At 44.3% G+C, this 22,031-nt stretch overlaps 2 protein-coding genes across 5 annotated transcripts in view; one reads left to right on the top strand and one right to left on the bottom strand.

The window, feature by feature from the left end:
• The window catches only part of LOC140465633 (cholecystokinin-like), a 222,948-nt gene extending 205,947 nt beyond the window's left edge, over nucleotides 1–17,001 (bottom strand). The window contains exon 1 of the mRNA XM_072561194.1: nucleotides 16,821–17,001. The gene's annotated coding sequence lies outside the window, so the exon portion shown is untranslated. The remainder of the gene's footprint in view (nucleotides 1–16,820) is intronic.
• Nucleotides 17,002–17,294: 293 nt separating this feature from the next.
• Nucleotides 17,295–22,031, top strand: part of smarce1 (SWI/SNF related BAF chromatin remodeling complex subunit E1) — a 53,924-nt gene continuing 49,187 nt past the window's right edge. The window contains exon 1 of one of the 4 annotated variants that reach the window (XM_072561189.1): nucleotides 17,295–17,666. The gene's annotated coding sequence lies outside the window, so the exon portion shown is untranslated. The remainder of the gene's footprint in view (nucleotides 17,667–22,031) is intronic. The other 3 variants (XM_072561190.1, XM_072561186.1, XM_072561188.1) reach the window with 3 other exon arrangements.

Genomic DNA, 22,031 nt, shown 5'->3' with positions numbered 1-22,031 from the left:
TGCTGACCCACCATTTAAAAGGATAAAGTTTAACACTGTGACATCTTATACAAAAATAATGTCAAATTGTCTATCCTCTCTAGCCCCATCGTGCTCAGTGTTCCTGTTGCTATTCTACTGGAAAGCAAGGATGAGATGCATTGGGGGCTTATTCGGTGATAGCTCCCACAGTGCACTCGTCTATTGCACTCAAGTGTCCAGGTTAACTATGGAGATGGATGATTGGGGTGAGGTCTGTCACTGCAGGTGTTAATGCTGCAGGTGAAGAAATGAGAGAGAAACACAAAACTGTAATCAAACTCCTGATAGAAAAGTAAGGTGTGTTTCCGTGGGTGGAATCTGACAAAATGCAACTCCACTTTAGGAGATAAGATTAATCCGAGCTGTACTGCCAACATGCTCAGGCAATGCTTTTCACATTCTTCACACAGCAATGCCCTTTAAAAAGGCATCAGATTTTTAGTTTCAGTACACAGACAAACAGTCCTCATTGAACCTGGGCATGTTGAAGATTCTTGTGCAAATTTCCTGCTGCATAGCCTCAATCTGTTAATCTTGCAGCCAACAACAGGTTACATTTATACACTACTTTCCACCCCGGGAAACTTTACAGAAGCAATATCTAACCAAATTTGACAATGAGCCATGTAAGGAGGTATTAGTAGGTGATCAAAGGCTTGTTGAAAGAAGTAGGTTTTTTAAGCAGTGTCTTAAAGGAGGAGAGAGAAGTAGAGAGCCCGAGAGCCTGGGGGAAAGAATTCCAGAGCTTAGCACCCAGGCAGCTGAAGCCATGGCTGTCAATGGTGGAACAACTCAAAACAAGGATGCACTGGACTGGAGAAATGTCAGGGGGTGCGGGATTCATGGACATTGTTGTGGTAGGAAGGACAATGACATGGGTGGATTTGATAATAAAGATAAGACTTCTCAAGTCGAAGCCCAGGTGCCAATATAGTGTGTGTGACCATAGGATGGATGAATGAATGGGATGAGGTCCGAGCTAGATGATAGATGTCAGGATTTTTCTGTTGGTTCACGAGACTTGAGTGTCAAAAGCAGGGCTAATATTTGTTGCCTATTTCTAGTTGCCCTTGGGCATGTGGTGGTGAGCTGCGTTGAACCAGTACATGCTGTATCAGGGGTGGTTTAAGTATGCTCACGTACCATCAGGAAGAAAATTCCAGGATTTTGACCCAGTGAAACTGAAGGAACATTGATATATTTCTGAGTCAGTACAGTGAGTGACTTGAAGTGGAAGTTGCAGATGGTGGTGACCCGATGTATGTGCTGCCCTTGCTTTTCTAGATAGAAGTGGTTGTGGATTTTGAAGTGAGTTTCTTAGCACAGAATTCCCAGTCTCTGACCTGCTCTTGTAACCACTATGTTTATATGGCTAGTCCGGTTCCGTTGTTGGTCAATGGTAATCCCAGACTGTTGAAAATGGTGAGTTCAGAAATGGTAATGCCATTGAATTTAAAGGGGAGGTGGCTACATACTCTCTGATTGGAAAAGGTAATTGCCAGGCACTTGTGTGGCATGTTACTTGCTAACATGGATATTGTTCGGATGTTTGTGCAGTTGGAGATGGACTGCTTCAGTATCTGAGGAGTTGCAAATGGTGCTGAACATTGTATAATCATCGGTGAACATCCCCACTTCTGACGTTATGAAGGAGGGAAGGACATTGATGAAGCAATTGGGCTTAGGACACCATCCTGATGAATACCTACAGAGATGTTCTGCAGCTGAAATGACTGACCCCAAGCAACTATAACCATCTTCTTTTGTTTCAGCTATGAGTCCAACTAGCATAGAATTTTCACGCTGCTTCCCGTTCTCTCCAGTTTTGCTAGGGTTCCTTTGCTCCTTGATGCAGCAGTCTGCAAAATGCTGCCTTGCTGTCAAAGGCAGTCCTTCTCACTTCACTTTTTTTTCCAGATGAGTTCAGTAACATAGTGCTGCTAGCTGCTGCTCAAATCTGGAAACTTCTTAAATATGCCAGCTTCAGTAAATTCCGAATCAACTCCCCAGTTACCAGTACAGTACTGGGCGGCACGGTGGCACAGTGGTTAGCACTGCTGCCTCACAGCGCCAGAGACCCGGGTTCATTTCCCGCCTCAGACGACTGACTGTGTGGAGTTTGCACATTCTCCCCGTGTCTGCGTGGGTTTCCTCCGGGTGCTCCGGTTTCCTCCCACAGTCCAAAGATGTGCAGGTCAGGTGAATTGGCCATGCTAAATTGCCCGTAGTGTTAGGTAAGGGGTAGATGTAGGGGTATGGGTGGGTTGCGCTTCGGCGGGGCGGTGTGGACTCGTTGGGCCGAAGGGCCTGTTTCCACACTGTAAGTAATCTAATCTAATCTACAACAGAGAGTACTACTGCTCAGAGAGTTATTTTGTAAGAGAAGACTGGAGAAAGTTGATTTATTCAAACAACATCAACAATTGTTCTGAGGAAGAGTCATTGGACATGAAACATTAACTCTGATTTCACTTCTCAGGTGCTGTCACACATGCGGAGCAATTTCTGTTTTTATTTTCTAATTTCCAGTGTCCGCAATTCTTTCGGTTTTTATTCAACCTAAAGTGACATGATTGCCGTGACCCCACAGAAGTACATAAGATAGTAACTGTAGACACAGAAACCGACTTCAAACAACACAGTAAATTAATAAATGGCAATTTTTAAAACTATTATTAAAAAGGTTTTGGTAACATAATGAATATATGCGCCAATGATTCTTTCACAACAGATTTAACATCTGCAAAACAATCGAACAAAAGTCTTGTATAATTATGAGGCAGACTTTAATTGACAGTAATTTATCAGTGTAAGCCTGCCAAAATCCAATCTACCTTTGGAATCGTTTTTAGATAGACTGGCCCTCTGAGGTTCCGAGCCATTAATGATAGCTTATTCCCAGCTGGAGTCAGGAGAATTTGGAGCACAAAACAGGCCATCCAACCCCACAAGTTAATGCCCCAGGGGGCAATGAGCATAATATGATTGAATTCACACTGCAGTTTAAGAGGGAGAACCTGGAATCAGATGTAACAGCATTACACTTGAGTAAAGGTCACTACAAAAACATGTGGGAAGAGCTAGTCTGAGTTGATTGGAAAGGAAGCCTAGCAGGGAGGATGATGAAGCAGCAATGGCAAAACTTTCTGGGGGAAATTTGGGAGGCACAGCAGAAATTGATCCCAAGGAAGAACGGAAAACTGAGGCTTCATGACTGACAAGAGAAGTCAGGACAGCATAAAAGCAAAAGTAAACAAACACAAATGTGGTGAAGATTAATGGGAAGCCTTTAAAACCACCACAGGTTAACTAAAAAAGCAATAAGAGGGGAGAAGATGAAATATGAGGGTAAGCTAGCTTGTAATATAAAAGACAATTACAAGAGTTCTTTTAGATATGTAAAAGGTAAGGGAGAGGCAAAGCATATAGGACCACTGGAAAATGAGGCTGGAGAAGTAGTAATGGGGAACAAAGAAATGGCAGAGGAACTGAATAGGTACTTTGTATTAGTTTTCACAGTGGCAAGCACCAGCAGCATATCAGAACTTCAAGAGAGTCGGGGGCAGAGTGTAGTGGCCATCATGAAGAGGAAGATGCTGGGGAAGATGTAAGGTCTGAAGGTGGTTAGAACACCTGGACCAGATGGACTACACCCCAAAGTTCTGAAGGAAATATGTGAGGAGATTGTGGAGGCATTGGTGGTGATTTTTCAGGAATCACTGCAGTCAGGAAGGATGCCAGAGCACTGGAAAATGGCAAATGTAACACCTCTGTTTAAGAAGGGAGGGAAGCAGAAGACGTGGAACTACAGGCTGATTATATTGACCTCAGTCATTGGTACAATTTTAGAGTCCATTATTAAGGATGAGACTGCAGAGTACTTGGAGGAAGTACATGGTAAAATAGGGCTGAGTCAGCACAACTTCATCAAGGGGAACATATGCCTTGCAAATCAGTCAGAAGTTTTGAAGAGGTAACAAACAAGTTTGATAAAGCAGAGTCAGTGCATGTGATTTAATTGGATTTTCAGAAGACGTTAGAAACATGCCACACAGAAGAATGCTAAATAAGATAAGATTCTATGGTGTTAGGGGCAAGGTACTGGTATGGACAGAGGACTGGCTGACTGGCAGAAGGCAGAGAGTGGGGATAAAGGGGTCATTTTCAGGATGGCAGCTGCTGACTAGTGGAGTTCCACATGGTCAGTGGTAGGCACACAACTACTCTTGTTATACATTAATGATCTGGATGAAGGAACTGAGGGCATTGTTGTCAAATTTACAGATGATACAAAGATAGATGGAGGTAATCCTGAGGAAAAGGGAACGCTGCAGAAAGACTTGGACAAGTTAGGAGAGTAGGCTAGGAAGCAAAGAATATGGTGTACGTAAATGTGAGGTTATGCACTTTTGTAGGAAGAATAGGAGACTTTTTTTTAGTGTGAAACCCTTTGGAAATCTAGCTCAAAGGGACGTAGGAGTCTGAGTTCAGGATTCTCTTAAAGTTAACATACTGTTTTAGATGGCAGTTAGGAAGACAAATGCAACGCTAGAATTCATTTTGAAAATGCCAGAATACAACAGCAGGGATCTACTGTTGAGGCTGAATAATATTGTGGGCAAGAGTGTGGTGCTGGAAAAGCACAGCAGGTCAGGCAGCATCCAAGAACCAGGAGAATCGGCGTTTTGGGCATAAGCCCTTCATCAGCCCTGACCTGCGTCCTTTTCCAGCACTACACTCTCAACTCTGATCTCCAGAATCTGCAGTCCTCATTTTCTCCTAATAGTGTGTACAGACTGCATTTGCAACACTGTGAGCAGTCCTGGGCCCTGTATCTAAATAAGGATGTGCTGGCCTTGGAAAGAGTTCAGAGGAGATTTACAAGAATGATTCCAGGAATGAAAGGCTTGTCATATGGGCAGCAGTTGAGGACTACGGGTCAGTACTGAATGGAGTTTAGATGAGGAGGGGTATCTGATTGAAAATTGTAGAATACTCACAGGCCTGGATAGAGTGGACATGGAAAACACGTTTCCATTCGCTAGGATCCAAGGACACATCCTCAGAATGAGGGGACAAGGCTTTAGAACTGAAATGTTGGGGAATTTCTTTAGCCAGTGGGTGGTTAATCTGTGAAACGCAATGCATAGAAGGCGGTGGAGGCCAAGTCATTAAACGTATTTAAGAGAGATAGTTAAAGTCTTGATTTGTGAGGGGTTTAAGGGTTATGAGGAGAAGACAGAAGAATGGGGTTGAGAAACATATCAGCAATGATCAAACAGTGGAGCAGATTTGATGGGCTGAATGACTGAGTTCTGCTCCTATATCTTCTGGTCTTATGAGTATTGGAGGGGGAGGGGGAGGATACAGTAGCTGTGATCCATGTTTGTGACCTGTGTTGGAACCAAGATCTTATGGAGCAGTGAGCAGGAGGTATTGTTTGGAAACTACCAGGAACCTTAAGCATAAAACTAACAAAGTGGATGTCAATGATTATTATCTCAGGATTATACCTGAGACATATATAAATTGCTGTTGGACTGATAAGGGTGGTGAACACATGTCTGAACAAGGATTCTGTTTCACAGTTGGAAGGAACTGTATGGGCTCCATTTGCACTAGGCTGGTACAATACCTTAACACAATTTAGAAATAAAACAGCTGCAAAAGAACCAAAAACTGGTAAATGTAGGGAAAGCCTCCAGCGTAAATAATAGTTAGACAAGAAATGGAAAGGAAGAGTTGACAGAAAATATGCTGAATTGGGGAAAAAGAAAATTACTAGAAGTGTAAATAATTAAGAGAATTATGGAAATGTGTTACATTGTGACAAAGACTGGTTGAGGTATTTGAATCTTTGGAAGTTCTGCTCAGGAAACTGTACAAGCTGAATGATTGAATATGTGCTACGCTGAGATAGATTTTAGGAAGTCAAGACTTGTGGAGATTAGGCTGGATAGTGAAACTGAGGCCAAGGTCAAGTTGACTGTAATCGTGTTGAATGGCAGAGTAGTCTTGAAGGTCTGTATGCAAAGAATCTTTAATTGGCATTGGTAACAATACTGCCAAAAATGAACTGAGTTTCGACAGTATAGGGTTACCAACTGTGATACATATGCACATAAGAACTAGGAGCAGGAGCAGGTCATCTGGCCCTTCGAGCCTGCTCTACCACTCAATAAGGTCTTAGCTAATCTTTTCAGGGACTCAGCTTCACTTACCCGTGTTTTCAGCATATCCCTTAATTCCTTTATTTTTCAAAAAAGTATCCAGCCTAGCTTTTAAAGTGATTACTGAAGTAGCATTAACTACTTCCCTGGGCAAGGAATTCCATCGATTAACAACCCTCTGGGTGAAGAAGTTCCTTAAACCTGCTTCCTCTAATAGAACATAGAACATAGAACAATACAGCACAGAACAGGCCCTTCGGCCCACGATGTTGTGCCGAACTTCTATCCTAGATTAAGCACCCATCCATGTACCTATCCAAATGCCGCTTAAAGGTCGCCAATGATTCTGACTCTACCACTCCCACGGGCAGCGCATTCCATACCCCCACCACTCTCTGGGTAAAGAACCCACCCCTGACATCTCCCCTATACCTTCCACCCTTCAGCTTAAATTTATGCCCCCTTGTAACACTCTGTTGTACCCGGGGAAAAAGTTTCTGACTGTCTACTCTATCTATTCCTCTGATCATCTTATAAACCTCTATCAAGTCATCCCTCATCCTTTGCCGTTCCAACGAGAAAAGGCCGAGAACTCTCAACCTATCCTCGTACGACCTACTCTCCATTCCAGGCAACATCCTGGTAAATCTTCTCTGCACCCTCTCCAAAGCTTCCACATCTTTCCTAAAGTGAGGCGACCAGAACTGCACACAGTACTCCAACTGTGGCCTAACCAAAGTCCTGTACAGCTGCAACATCACTTCACGACTCTTGAATTCAATCCCTCTGCTAATGAACGATAATACTCCATAGGCCTTCTTACAAACTCTATCCACCTGAGTGGCAACCTTCAAAGATCTATGTACATAGACCCCAAGATCCCTCTGTTCCTCCACCTGACCAAGAACCCTACCATTAACCCTGTATTCCGCATTCTTATTTGTTCTTCCAAAATGGACAACCTCACACTTGGCAGGGTTGAACTCCATCTGCCACTCCTCAGCCCAGCTCTTGAGGCCATGCCCTCTTGTCCCAGTCTCACCTACCTTGGAAACATCCTATCTGTTTCTATGTTGTTGATTCCCTTCATAATTTTATATGTTTCTATAAGATCCCTCCTTATTCTTCTGAATTCCAATGAATATAATCCCAATCTACTCAGTCTCTCTTCATAAACCAACCCCCTCAACTCTGGAATCAACCTAGTGAACCTCCTCTGCACCCCCTCCAGTGCCAGTACATCCTTTCTCAAGTAAGGAGACCAAATCTGCACACAGTACTCCAGATGTGGCCTCACCAGCGCCTTGTACAGCTTTAATATTACCTCCCTGCGTTTAAACTCAACCCGTTTAGCAATGAAGAACAAAATTCCATTTGCCTTCCTAATTACCTGTTGAACCTGCTGACCAACCTCCTGTGATTCACGCACAAGGACACCCAGGTCCCTCTGCTCAGCGGCATGCTGCAACTTTTTATCATTCAATTAATAATCTATTTTGTTGTTACTCCGACCAAACTATATGACTTCACATTAGCTAACACTGTATTCAATCTGCCAGACCTTTGCCCATTCACTCAATGTATCTATGTTCCTCTGCAAAGTTTCACAGTCCTCTGCACACATTGCTCTGTCACTCATCTTAGTGTCATCGGCAAACTTTGACACACCACACGTGGTCTCCAACTCCAAATCATCTGTATAAATTGTAAATAATTGTGGTGCCAACACCGATCCCGGAGGCACACCACTAGTCACTGATTTCCAACCAGAATAGCACTCATTTATCCCCACTCTTTGTTTCCTGTCAGTCAACCAACCCTCTATCTACGCTAATACACTACCCCTAATACCATGTATCCTTATCTTATGCAGCAGCCTCATGTGTGGCATCGTGTCAAAAGCCTTTTGGAAATCTAGGTACACCACATCCACCGGGTCCCCGTTGTCCACCTTGCTTGAAATGTCTTCATTAATTCCAAATGATTTGTGAAGCATGACCTGCCCTTCATGAACCCATGCTGTGTCTGTACAATGGGACAATTTCTTTCGCGATGCCCTGCTATTTCTTCTTTGATAATTGACTCAAGCATCTTCCCCACTACAGAGGTGAAGCTCACTGGTCTATAATTCCCCCGCTTTTGTCTACTTTCCTTTTTAAACAGTGGCATCATATTTGCTATTTTCCAATCTGCCCCAGAAATCAATGAGTTTTGGAAACTAATCACCAGTCCATCTGCTATTTCTCCCGCCATTTCTTTTAGTACTCTGGGATGCATTCCATCAGGGCCAGGAGACTTATCTATCCTTAGCTCTATTACCTTATCCAATACTAGCTCTTCCATAATAATAATTGATTCCAGGTCCTCACCTACCTTCATCTCTTCGTCACGTACTGGCGTGTTATTAGTACCTCCACTGTGAACATCGATGCAAAGTACCTGTTCAATATCTCAGCCATTTCATCATGTCCCATAACTAACTGTTCCTTCTCATCCTCTGAAGGACCAACATTTACCTGAGACACTCTTCTTTGTTTTATGTATTTATAGAAACCTTTGCTATCTGTCTTTATATTCTGTGCTAGTTTTTTTCTCATACTTGATCTTACTTTCCTTTGTTGCTCTTTTTGTGGCTTTCTGTTGCCCTTTAAGGTTTTCCCAATCTCTAGATTCCTGCTGTTTTTGGCCACTTTGTATGTCTTCTCTTTTACTTTGACAGCCTGCCTTATTTCCTTAGACACCCATGGCAGATTACCCCTCCTCTTCCAGTCCTTCCTTCTCACTGAATATACTTTTGCTGAGCACTTTGAAAAATTGCTTTGAAGGTCCTCCATTCATCATCAACTGTCACACCATAAAGTCTCTGTTTCCAGTCTACTTTAACCAGGTTCTCCATCATAGTCCCCTTTATTCAAGCATAGGACCCTGGGATTGGATTTTATCTTCACATTCTCCATCTGTATTCTAAATTCAACAAACTGTGATCACTCCTTCCAAGACGATCCCTGACTATGAAGTCATTAATTATTCCTGTCTCATTACACAGGACCAGATCTAGGATAGCTTGCTCCCCCGTTGGTTCCATTACATGCTGTTCAAGAAAACTATCACAGATACACTCAATGAACTCCTCCGCAAGGCTACCCTGACCAAGCTAGATTAACAAATCTACATGCAGATTAAAATTCCCCATAATAGCCGTACCATTTTTGCAGGCATTAGTCATTTTCTTGTTTATTACTCGCCCCAATGTGCTGTTATTATTTGGTGGCCTATAGATTACGCCATCAGTGACTTTTTCTTCTTGGAATTCCTAATTTCCACTCAAATGGATTTGACCTCATTCTCCATAGAACCTGTATCATCTCTCAGCACTGCCCTGATGTCACCCTTGAATATTGGAGCTACACCACTTCCCTGGCATTCCTGTCTGTCCTTCTGAATAGTCTGGTACCCCTGGATATTTAATTCCCAGTCATGACCATCCTGTGACCATGTCTCCATGATGGCTACCAAATCATTTTCATTTGCGATGATTTGGGCTGTTAACTCATTAACCTTGTTACAAATGCTGCGAGCATTGAGGTAAAGCGCCTTCATGTGAGCTTTCTTACTGTCATGATTCACAACATCTCTAATATTTCCTGAGTTATGCTTCATTTTTGCTTCTTTCATAGTCTGCCTTGAACTTAAACCTTTTCATTTATCACCATACTTCCTGCTGCTTTCCCTTTCCCTTCCCCCCAACACTTCAAGGGATGTACCATACTTTGGTTGTCAGTCTCCCTTAAGGGGTGCCTTTTGTCTGTTGTACCAAGTGCAGTAGTTCATGTGCTGTAAATGCCCTTAGTGAGGGAGTTTCAGAATTTTGACCCAGTGACAGTGAAGGAATGTCTATATATTTCCAAGTCAGGATGGTGACTGGCTAGGAGGGGAACTTGCAGATGGTGTTCCCATGTATCAGCTGTCCTTGTCCTTCTAGAAGGAAGTGGTCATGGGTTTGGAAGGTGCTATCTAAGGACCCTTGGTGAATTTCTGTTGTGCATCTTGTAAATAGTACACACTGCTGCTACTGAGGTTGGTGGTGGAGCAAGTGAATATTTGTGGGTGTGGTGTTAACCGAGCAAGGTGCTTTGTACTGGTTAATGTCAAGCTTCTTGTTGTTGGAGCTACTCTCATCTCGCCATGTGGGAGTATTCCATCACACTCCAGGACATCCCAGATGGCCTCCTATTTTAAGGATCACAATTTCTCCTCCCACATGATCATAATGCCCTCCTGTGCATCTCCTCCACTTCCTGCACCTCTGCCCTTGAATCCCCAAACCTCGAACCGCAACAAGGATAGAACCACGATGCTCCTCACCTTCCACCCCACTAATCTCCGGATACAATGCATTATCCTCTGCCATCTCTGCCACCTACAGTCAGACTCCACCCCAAAGATAGAGTTTCATCCCCACCCCTATCTGCTTTCCACAGAGACTACTCCCCCCGTGACATCCTCCATAGGTCCACACACCCCACCAACCCACCTCCCCTCTCAGCATCTTTCCTTGCCTCAACATGAGGTGTAAAACCTGCACCCACACCAGCCCCCTCACCTGCCTCCAAGGGCCCAAAGGATCCTTCTGCATCTTGCAGAGATTTGCCTGCACACCCACCTACCTCATCTACTGCGCCCATTGCTCCCGATGTGGTCTGCTCTACATCTGGGAGACAGGACTTCAACTCACAGAGTATTTCAGGGAACATCTCTGGACACATGCATTAAACAAGTCCACCGCCCTGTGGCCAACTACTTCAACTCCCCCTCCCCACTCCCCCAAGGACATGCAAGTCCTGGGCTTCCTCCCCCGCCAAATATAAGCCACCTGCCAACTGGAGGAAAAACACCTCTTCTTCAACCACACGGCATCAACAATTAACTTCGCTAGTTTCCAAATCTCCCTTCCCCCCACCTCATCCCAGATCCAACCACCCAACTTGACACCGCCTTCTTGAAGTGTCCTACCTGTCCATCTTCCTTTCCAGCTATCCACTCCACCCACCCCACCAACCTATCACAATTACCCCCCACTTGCACCTACCTATTGCCTTCCCAGCTACTTTCCCCCCAGTCTCACCCATACCCCCCATTTATCTCTCAGCCTCCTTCCCCCCCATATTCTTGATGAAGGGTTTATGCCCGAAATGCCAACTCTCCTGCGCTATTCCAGCACCACATATTTCAACTCTGTTTGTGCCTTGTAAATGCTGGACAGGCTTTGGGGAGTCAGGAAATGAGCTATATGCTACAGGATTCTTAGCCTCTGGGCCTGCTCAGGAATGAAGGGCTTTTGCCCAAAAAGCCGATTTTTCCTGCTCCTTGGATGCTGCCTGACCTGCTGTGTTTTTCCAGCATCACTCTAATCTAGACTCTGATCTCCAGCATCTGCGGTCCTCACTTTCGCCCTGCTCGTGTAGGAGTCTATTTATATGGTCAGTCCAGTTCAGATTGTGGTCAATGGTATCCCCAGATTGTTGATAGTGGGGATTTCAGTGATGGTAATGTCATTGAATGTCAAGAGTGATGGTTAGATTGTCTCTTATTGGAGATGTTCATTTCCTGACATTTATGTGGTGTGAATGTTAGTTGCTACTTGTCAGTCCAAGCTTTAATGTTGTTTAGATCTTGCATTTGGACAAGAGCTGCATCAGTATCTGAGGAGTCACAAATGGTTTGGAACATTGTGCAAACATCAGTGAACTTCTGACCTGATGATGGACAGAAGATCATTGATGAAGTAGCTGAAGATGTTTGGGTCTAGGACAATATTATGAGGAACTCCTGCAGAGATGAACCGGAGCTGAGGTTCTTTCTTTGTGCCAGGTATGACACCAGACAGCAGAGAGTCTTCCAGCTGATTCCTATTGACTCAGATCTTTCTAGGGCTCCTTGTTACCACACTTGGTCAAATATGGTCTTGATGCCAACAACTGTCCCTCTGGAATCCAGCTCTTTTGTCCATGTTTGACCCAAGGCTGTAATGAATCAGGAGCTGAGTGGCCGTGATGGAACCCAAACTGGGCATCACTGAGCAGGTTATTGCTGAGCAGGTGCTGCTTGATAGCACTGTTGATGACACTGTCCATCACTTTATTGATGATTGAGACTGATGAGGCAGGAATTAGCCAAATTTGATTTGTCCTGCTTTTAGTACACAGTACATAACTGGGCAATTATCCACATTGTCAAATCAATATCAGTGTTGTAGACAAACTAGAAAAGCTTGGCTGCGGTGTGACAAGTTCACGATGCCTCTACATCAGCTCAAGGGGTGGGACCACTTGGTGGTAATCAGCAGGAGGTTTCCATGCTCATATATGGGCCTGATACCATGAGACTCCATGGGCTCGAGAATCAATGTTGAGGATTCTCAAGACAGCTTCTCCTTGATGGTGGATGGTTCTGCTGGATGACCCAGAACATAGTATACCTGGGACACTGTATGCAAGTTACGATCACATGAGTGTGACTCAGTGATACTATTGCTTATCATGTTAGTGAGACAGCTCTCCCAATTTTGGTATCACCCCCAGATGTTGGTAAGCAGGATATTGCAGGGTTGACAGAATTGTTCTAGCTGTTGTTCTTTCCTATGCTGAGGTCAATGCCAGGTGATTGACCTAGTTTCATTCCTTTTGCATTGCATTTTACTATTTGACAGAACAGAATGGCTTTTGTGGCCAGCATGGAGGCAGTTATTTATTAATTTTTAGTCTGTCTCAGGCTGTGGACACTGCTGACTGGACCAGAATTTCGGTGTTGAGAGTGTGTTGCTGGAAAAGCACAGCAGGTCAGGCAGCACCCGAGGAGCAGGAAAATCGACATTTCAGGCCAGAGCCCTTCATCAGGAATTTCAACCATTGCTATGGGTCTATAGTTGTATATTATCCAGCCCAGGTAAGGGAGGCAGATTTTCAACACTAAAAAGGCATTAATGAAACAGATGGATTTTTAAACAACATTAATTTCCATTAGATTAGCTTTTAGAGTCATAGAAACGTACAGCACAAACAGCCTTCCGTCCAACCCGTCCATGCCAATCAGATATTGCAAACTAATCCCAGTCCCATTTGTCAGCACATGGCCCATATCCCTCCAAACCCTTCTTATTCATATACTCATCCAGATGCCTTTTAAATGTTGCAATTGTACCAGCTTCCACCATTTCTTCTGGCAGTTCATTCCATACACGTACCACCCTCTGCATGAAGATATTGTCCCTTAGGTCCCTTTTATATCTTTCTCCTCTCCCCCTAAACCTATGCCCTCTTAGTTCTGAATTCCCCCACACCAGGGAAAAAGACCTTGTCTACTTATCCTATCCATGCCCCTCATAGGTTTATAAACCTCTATGAGGTACCCATCAGCCTCCGATACCCCAGTGAAAACAGCCCCTGACTATTCAGCCTCTCCCCATAGCTCCAACCCATGGAAATCCTTTCTGAACCCTTTCAAGTTTCACAAAATCCTTCTGATAGGAAGGAGACCAGAATTGCATGCTATATTCCAGAAGTGGCCTAACCAATGCCCTGTATAGCCACAACATGACCTTCCAATTCCTACACTCAGTTGCCTGACCAATAAAGGAAAGCATACCAAATGCCTTCTTCACTATCCTATCTACCTGTGACTCCACTTTCAAGGAACTATGAACCTGCACTCCAAGGTCTTTTTGTTCAGCAACACTCCCTAGGACCTTACCATTAAGTGTATAAGTCCTGCTTTGATTTGCTTTTCCAAAATGCAGCACCTCTCATTTATCGAAAGTAATCTCCAAATGCCACTCCTCAGCCCATTGGCCCATCTGATCAAGATCCTGTTGTAATCTGAGGTAACCTTCTTTACTGTCCACTACACCTCTAATTTTTGTGCCAACTACAAATTTCCTAACTTTACCTCCTAAGTTCTCATCCAAATAATGAATGGGTAAGGTTTTGGAAAAGGTTACAAGAGATAGGATTTATAATAATCTCAAAAGGAATAATTTGATTAGGGACAGTCAACATGGTTTTGTGAAGGGTAGGTCATGCCTCACTAACTTTATTGAGTTCTTCGAGAAGGTGACAAAACAGATGGATGAAGGTAAGGCAATTGATGTGGTGTATATGGCCTTCAGCAAGGTGTTTGATAAGGTTCCACACAGTAAGCTATTGCACAAAACACAGAGTTTCGGGATTGAAGGTGATTTAGCGGTTTGGATCAGAAATTGGCGAGCCGAAAGAAGACAGCGGGTGGTGGTAGATGGGAAATGTTCATCCTGGAGTTCAGTTACTAGTGGTGTGCCACAAGGATCTGTTTTGGGGCCACTGCTGTTTGACATTTTTATAAAGGATCTGGAGGTGGGCGTAGAAGGATGGGTGAGTAAATTTGCAGATGACACTAAGATAGGCAGAATTGTGGATAGTGCCGAAAGGTGTTGTGGGTTAGAGGGACAGAGATAAGATGCAGAGCTGGGCTGAGAAGAGGCAAATGGAGTTTAATGCAGAAAAGTGTGAGGTAGTTCACTTTGGAAGAAGTAATAGGAATGCAAAGTACTGGGCTAATGATAAAATTCTTAGTAGTGTAGATGAACAGAGAGATCTCTGTGTCCGGTTGCATAAATCCCTGAAGGTGCCATCCAGGTTGACAGGGTTGTTAAGGAGGCATATAGTGTGTTGCCATTTATTGGTGGGGGGGTGAGTTTCGGAGCCACGAGGTCATGCTTCAGCGATACAAGACCTGCTAAAGCTGCACCTGGAGTACTGCGTGCAGTTCTGGTCACCACATTATAGGAAGGGTGTGTCCCTTAGGATTCCCTTCAACTACTTGCTCATCACTGATGTCAAGCTCACTGGTCTATAATTCCCTGGCTTGTCCTTACCACCTTTCTTAAACAGTGGCACCACGTTGACCAATCGCCAGTCTTCTGGCACCTATCCTGTGACTACCGATGATACAAATACCTCAGCAAAAGGCCCAGCAATCACTTCTCTAGCTTCCCACAAAATTTTTGGGTACACCTGTCAGGTCATGGGGATTTATCCACATATTAAAAAACTCTACATTATATTGAATTCAAATGTCAACATCTGCTGTGGGGGGATTCAAATGTGGGAGTGTTTTGAATTATGAGCCCAGCTTTATTACCACGATGCCATTGCCTCCCCAATTAAGAGTCCACCACATTCCTCTTGATATACATGTGGCCCAACTGGTAAGGATAGTAGTTATTTTACCTGAATGGGCATGACCAAACTCGAATTTCTACAACAATGGTTCCATGGCCATCATCAGACTTTTAATTACAGATTTTGTTTTTAATTTTGAACATGAGTCCCTGGGAATTGAAAATAAAAGTAACATCCTGAAGTAATCATACTGGACCCGAAACGTTAATTCTTGTTTCTCTCTCCAAAGATGCTGCCAGACCTGCTGAGTTTCTCCAGCAGTTTTCATTTTTATCCGACACCTTACTTTGTCTCTGGATTGCTTAACCAGCAACAGTAGTACTACGTTAAAAATCACACAACACCAGGCTATAGTCCAACAGGTTTAATTGGAAGCACACTAGCTTTCCGAGTGTTGCTCCTTCATCAGGTGATAGTGGAGGGTTCAATCCTAACACACAGAATTTATAGCAAAACTTCAGTGTGATGTAACTGAAATTATACATCGAAAAATTGATTGTCTGTTAAGCCTTTCATCAGATAGAATACCATGACAGTTTCACTTCTTTCATGTGTAAATCACAAAACCTTTTTTTAAAAAGTTGCATTCTCAGGTTAGCTGTTAACAATGGTGATAGCTAGACAATATGTTGAAGGTGTTGGCCCCCTGTGTTCTCTGTCTTTGCCATGGTGTTTAGATTGATTCTAATCTAAACAGTGAGGTAACGGAGTTCTACATGAATGCATGCAGTTTTTGAGCAAAGTACAATGTAACCCTGAAAGTACAAATTCACCTCACAAAATATTTGTGCATGTGGGTCTTTGTCTGTCTGTCTGTCTGGGTTGGGGGTTGTGAGTGTGAGAAAGTATATGTGTGTGTAGTGAGTGCAGAGTGTCTTAAGTCTGTGAGGGAGTGCATATGGGAGTGGGAGTGTCTGTGTATATATGTGTCCATGTGTATAGGAGTGCCTGAGTGTGTGTGTGTGTGTGTGTAGGTGCATGTGTGTGTGTATATAATGCAATAGTGGTCACCCGTAATGTGACATGAACCCAAGGTCCTGGTTGAGGCCCTCCCTATGGGTATGGAACTTAGCTATCAACCTCTGCACGGCCACTTTTCACTGCTGCCTGTCCCGAAGTCTGCCTTGGAGGATGGTCACCCAAAGGATCATCAGCAGCACTACAGTGTTGAGAAATAATTGCCAACTAAATTTTAAGTTTTAGTTTCATGTAACCTCACTCCCTTGCTAATTTGTTGTGGAGACAATCTTCATACATCCCACAGGCCCTGATAGCAATCCCTAACCCCATTTCGTCGCCATGTTCATGGGGTTTCACAGTCACCAGTAACTGCCTGCCCAGACTGGGTGAACCGTTAACTGTCTTGTTTGATAGGAGTTGGGTACATTGAATGGGTTTGAATATTGTACCTTACCTGTTGAATTTCAGTGACTATGTGACACGTTCCCAGTTCTGCAGCAAATTGGAATTCACATTTCTCAGGATAAGGAGGTTTCTCAGTGAGAGAGGAGATAAAATAAATCAGTGTGAAGGAAACAATACAGTAAATGAACCTTAGATCAGACAGCTCTATTCAAAGAACCACAGTAGATTTACAGTCTCTAGCAGCACATTCTTATGAAATGTTTTCTATTAAAAAGGAAATTGAATTTATAACATCCACACAACGATCTATAATAATTGAAATTGTAACAGCATCACATTAGGGTTTGTTTAATTTACAGAACTGAACTTTATTTGGAGGCTCGAATGTACGGTTGGGAATTACATTGATATTTGGCCTTGAGTCGGAACTTTTGAAAACTGCTTTGCAGATTCGGCGGAGTTGTTTATAATTTTATAAAATTCTGGCGGGCCCAGCGTGAAGGTTTAGTGGGGCAGATCGGGTCAGTCCGAGGCCGCGGCTGTCTCTCGGCTAACGGGAGAGTTTTCTCCGGCCGCTATGGCCGGGTTTGGTTTGTGTGGAATGTGCGGGCTCGGTGCCCCCGGACCATAGGAGCCGTTCGCGCTCCATCCGCGCGCCTCCCGCCCCCGGCCCCGGGGCTCCAGACCCTGAGCCCAACCTCCCGGGAACCGGACACCAGACCCGACCCCCGGCCCCCCATCGGTGACACCGGACAGAGTACACAGCCCCCGGCCCCCCACGTCCATCCACACCCTCCCCCCGGAATCGGTGACACCGGACAGAGTACAGCCTGCGGCTCCAACTGGACACAGGACTCCCGTCCCCGGGATAGGCCCGAGACTCCCCGCGCTCTCAGTGAGTCCAAGTTTGATGTGTGGGGGAGGGGTGTGGATGGGGTGAGCTGAGATAAAGGGAGCAGTAAGAGGATGAGCTGGGGGGTGAGGGTGGAGTGATGAGGGAGTTCCTGAGGTTCACTATGGGTGCTGCAGCATACAGTCATGGATAATATTCTGGAACTGATAGGGTGACTGATTCAATGAATTAAATTAGGGACAAAGTTTTTTTTCCCCCATAGAATCCCTACAGCGTGGAAACTGGCCATTCGACTCTACAATCCACACTGACCCTGTGAAGAGTATCCCACCCAAACTCATCCCTCTGCATTTACCCCCAACTTACACATCCCTGAACACTATGGGCAATTTAGCATAGTTAATTCACCTAACATGCATATCTTTGGAATGTGGGAGCAAACCTACGCAGACACAGACAGTTGCCTGAGGCTGGAATCAAACCCAGGTCCCTGGTGCTGTGAGGCCACACTGCTAACCACTAGGTCAATGTGCCGCTCCGAATTTAGATTAGATTCCCCAACAGATTTATCTCTCCACCCTGCAGGCACTCTGCCTCTATTCCTGATGAAGGGCTTTTGCCCAAAACGTCGATTTTCCTGCTCCTCGGATGCTGCCTGACCTGCTGTGCTTTTCCAGCACCACTCTAATCTAGAATCTGGTTTCCAGCATCTGCAGTCCTTGTTTTTACCTAGATTCCCCTACAGTGTGGAAACAAGCCCTTCGGCTCAACAAACACCGACCCTCCAAACAGTAACCCACCCAGATCCATTTCCCTCTTACTAATGCACCTAACATTATGGGCAATTTAGCATGGCCAATCCATCTGACCTGCACATCTATGGGCTGTGGGAGGAAACCAGAGCATCCACAGAATGTGCAAACTCCACAAATTCCACCTGAGGCTGGAATTGAATCTGGGTCCGTCGTGCTGTGAGGCAGCAGTGCTAACCACTGAACCACCATGCCACCCCTTGCGAATCTTGGGAAGATAGAAGGGAATGAATGGAGAGTGACCAAGCTGAGATATTTGGAACTGTAAAAGGTGTATACACACAAGATGCTTCTACTGTAGGACAGGAGGATCAGGATGTTATCAGTATAATAAGAGAAAGTGAGGACTGCAGATGCTGGAGAAGTAAGAGTCGAAAAGACTGGTGTTGGAAAAGTACAGCACATCAGGCAGAATCCAAGGAGCAGGAGAATCGACACTTTGGGCAGAAGCTCTTCATCATTCCTGGTGAAGGGCTTATGCCTGAAACATCAACTGTCTCTCCTTGGATGCTGCTTGACCTGTTGTGCTTTTCTAATGCCTCTCTTTTGGACTGTGTTTTTGTCCTCGACTATTATACTGATAACAGAAATTGTTGGAGAACTTTAGCAGGTTAAGCAGAATCTGTTGGGAGAAAGAGTTAATGTTTCAAGTCTGATGATTCTTCAGAACCTGGGTGGTTTGGGATTGGTTAGCTTAGTTGGCTGGACAGCTGGTTTGTGCTGCAGAGTGACAACGTCACCCCTCACTTGAGGTGTGATAACCCTCAGGCTAAAGCACTTTGGGACTATGTCTGGTCTAGAGGACTCATTTTCACTTTATATCTCTTTTGCTGATTCTCCACCATTTTCAACCCCTTTTCCTTTAGTCTGTCAAAAGTATAACCAGTATTAAAAGAAATTTCCAACATCTTTTTAATTCAAATGAAGAGTCCTACTGGACTCAAAATGTTAACTCTTTTTTTTCTCTAGAGATGCCAGAATTGCTGAGTTTCTCCAGAATTCTTTGTTATACTAGCCTTAGAATCCCTACAGTATGGAAACAGGCCTTTTAGCCCAACCAGTCCACACCAACCCTTTGAAGAGGAACCCACCCAGACTCATTCCCCTACCCCGTTGCTCTACATTTACCCCCTAACTAATGCACCAAACCTATACATACCTGATGGCAATTTAGCATTGCAAATTTACTTAACCTGCACATCTTTGGATTGTGGGACGAAACCAGGGCACCTGGATGAAACCCACTCCGACATGGGGAGAACATGCAAACTCCACATAGACAGTCGCCCAAGGCTGGAATTGAACCCTGGTCTCTGGTGCTGTGAGGCAGTAATGCTAACCATTGTGTCACCATGTTAGGGGTGTGTTAGCTTTATAAGATAGTCACTTGTACATCAATTTGGGAAAAATGTCTACCCAGGGAGCAGTGAGAATCTGGGACTTGGTGAGCAAACCCAACCTGTCATGAGCATATAGTGCATTTAGGACAGGCAATGGGTTTTTACTTAGATAGCACCTTTTAAAATTGTGGAACATCACAAGTTGTTTTATAGCCAATCAGGAGGAGAAAGTGAGGACTGCAGATGCTGGAGATCAGAGCTGAAAATGTATTGCTGGAAAAGCGCAGCAGGTCAGGCAGCATCCAAGGAGCAGGAGAATTGACGTTTCAGGCATGAGCTGAAGAAGGGCTCATACCCGAAACATCGATTCTCCTGCTCCTTGGATGCTGCCTGACCTGCTGCGCTTTTCCAGCAACACATTTTCAGCTCAATTATAGCCAATCAGGTAAATTTTACTATGCGGTTACTGCTGTTGCATAGATAGTATGGTAGCCATTTTGTACACAGTGAGATGATAATGGCCAAGTTATCAGTTTTATTCTTGTTGGTTAAGGGGTACATATTGGTCAGAAAATTGAGCATAACTTTCCTGATTTCCTCAGAACAGTTACATTCACCTGGGAGGCTAGATGGGACCTTAGTTTAATATTTCATTGGAAAGTAATTGACAGCAGAGTCCCATCGACACTCCTTCAATATTGCACTGGAGCATTAACATTACTGAAATCAAGGGAGTAGGATTTCAACACAGAATTTTCCATGTTTGAAGGTGGCCTCTTACCTATTGAGCCATAGCTAACACGTGGTGTTCACTTGTGATCTTGGGGCTTTCTCAGCTTGAGGCAGAGTATAGTGCAACCACAGCAATTTCCCAAATATCTTCATTGTTAAATCAGAAGATTTTAAATGAAAATGCAAGCATTGTCCCTAATGTCTTGCTGAAAAATTACAGCTGATGAAAAGCATGGGTACTGTATTTTCTGTCAGACGTTTTGTTCTTCCCTTTGTTCATTCACACGGCACTGTACCACCTCATTGGTCAGAGTTGAGGTCCTTTTCTCTCCCCCTGTCCCCTCCGAACGTTTTTACACTCTATCCCTGTCTCTCCATCTGTCTCTCTTTCTAGTACCTCCTTGCTTCACTGGCTGATTGCTCTGCTCTGCAAATCTTGGTCTAGATCCTCGTGTGTCTGGATTGGGATGTGACCCAATACCTCAGATTACACGAGTGTTGCTGAACAAAAAGACATGGTATTGAAAGTTTCTATCTTTGACTCCGTCAATACAGATGTAAGAATACCCCAATTTTGAAGGGAACACAATTTATATTGCATGAGAAACAGAGTGCTGATTGGTTGCCAGGTAGACTCTGACTGATCAAGATGATGCCATGGAGAATGCACCTGGGAATCGGGTTGTCAATTTGCTCGCTGAGCTGGTATATTTGTTCTCTAATGTTTGATCACCACGCTAGGTAACATCATCAGTGAATCTCCGCTGAAGCGTTGGTGATCTGCCCCGCTTGCTATTTATCTGTCTCGGTTTGTTGTGCTAGGGGACATCATTTCCGGTTCTGTTTCTAAGAGATTGGTAAATGGGGTCCAAATCAATCTGTTTGTTAATGGATTTCCAGTTTGAATGCCAGGGCTCGAGGAATTCCCGTGTATGTCTTTGTTTAGTTTGTCCCAGGATGGATATATTATCCCATACGAACTGGTGTCCCTCTTTGTCTGTGCGTATGGATACCAGTGATAGCTCGTCATGTCTTTTTGTGGCTAGTTAGTGCTCATGTACCCTTGTAGCTTGCTTCCTGCTCATTTATCCAATGTAGTTTTTGTTGCAGTCCTTTCAGGGTATTTTTGTATATGACCTTTGGTCTGCTGGTTTTTGGTATGGGGTCCTTTAAATTTAATCAGGAGCTATTTCAGTGTGGTGGTAGGTTTGTGGGCTACCATGATGCTGAGGGGCTGGAGTAGTCTGGTCACCATCTCCGCGATGTCCTTGAGTATGGTAGGGTGGATAGGGTCTCTGGGTGTGTTGTGTCTTACTGTTTATGTCTGTTGTGCAGGAATTGGTGTACTGTGCATCAGAGACCAGGGTTCAATTCCAGCCTTGGGTGACTGTCTATGTGGAGTTTGTATGTTCTCCCCATGTCGGAGTGGGTTTCATCCAGGTGCCCTGGTTTCGTCCCACAATCCAAAGATGTGCAGGTTAAGTAAACTTGCAATGCTAAATTGCCCATAGCTGAATATGTTG

This window comes from Chiloscyllium punctatum, chromosome 42 (genome assembly GCF_047496795.1).
Source record: "Chiloscyllium punctatum isolate Juve2018m chromosome 42, sChiPun1.3, whole genome shotgun sequence".
NCBI classification, from domain to species: Eukaryota; Metazoa; Chordata; class Chondrichthyes; order Orectolobiformes; family Hemiscylliidae; genus Chiloscyllium; species Chiloscyllium punctatum.
Note: the sequence above shows the minus strand (reverse complement) of the source record. Positions and strands in the feature narration are given on the sequence as shown.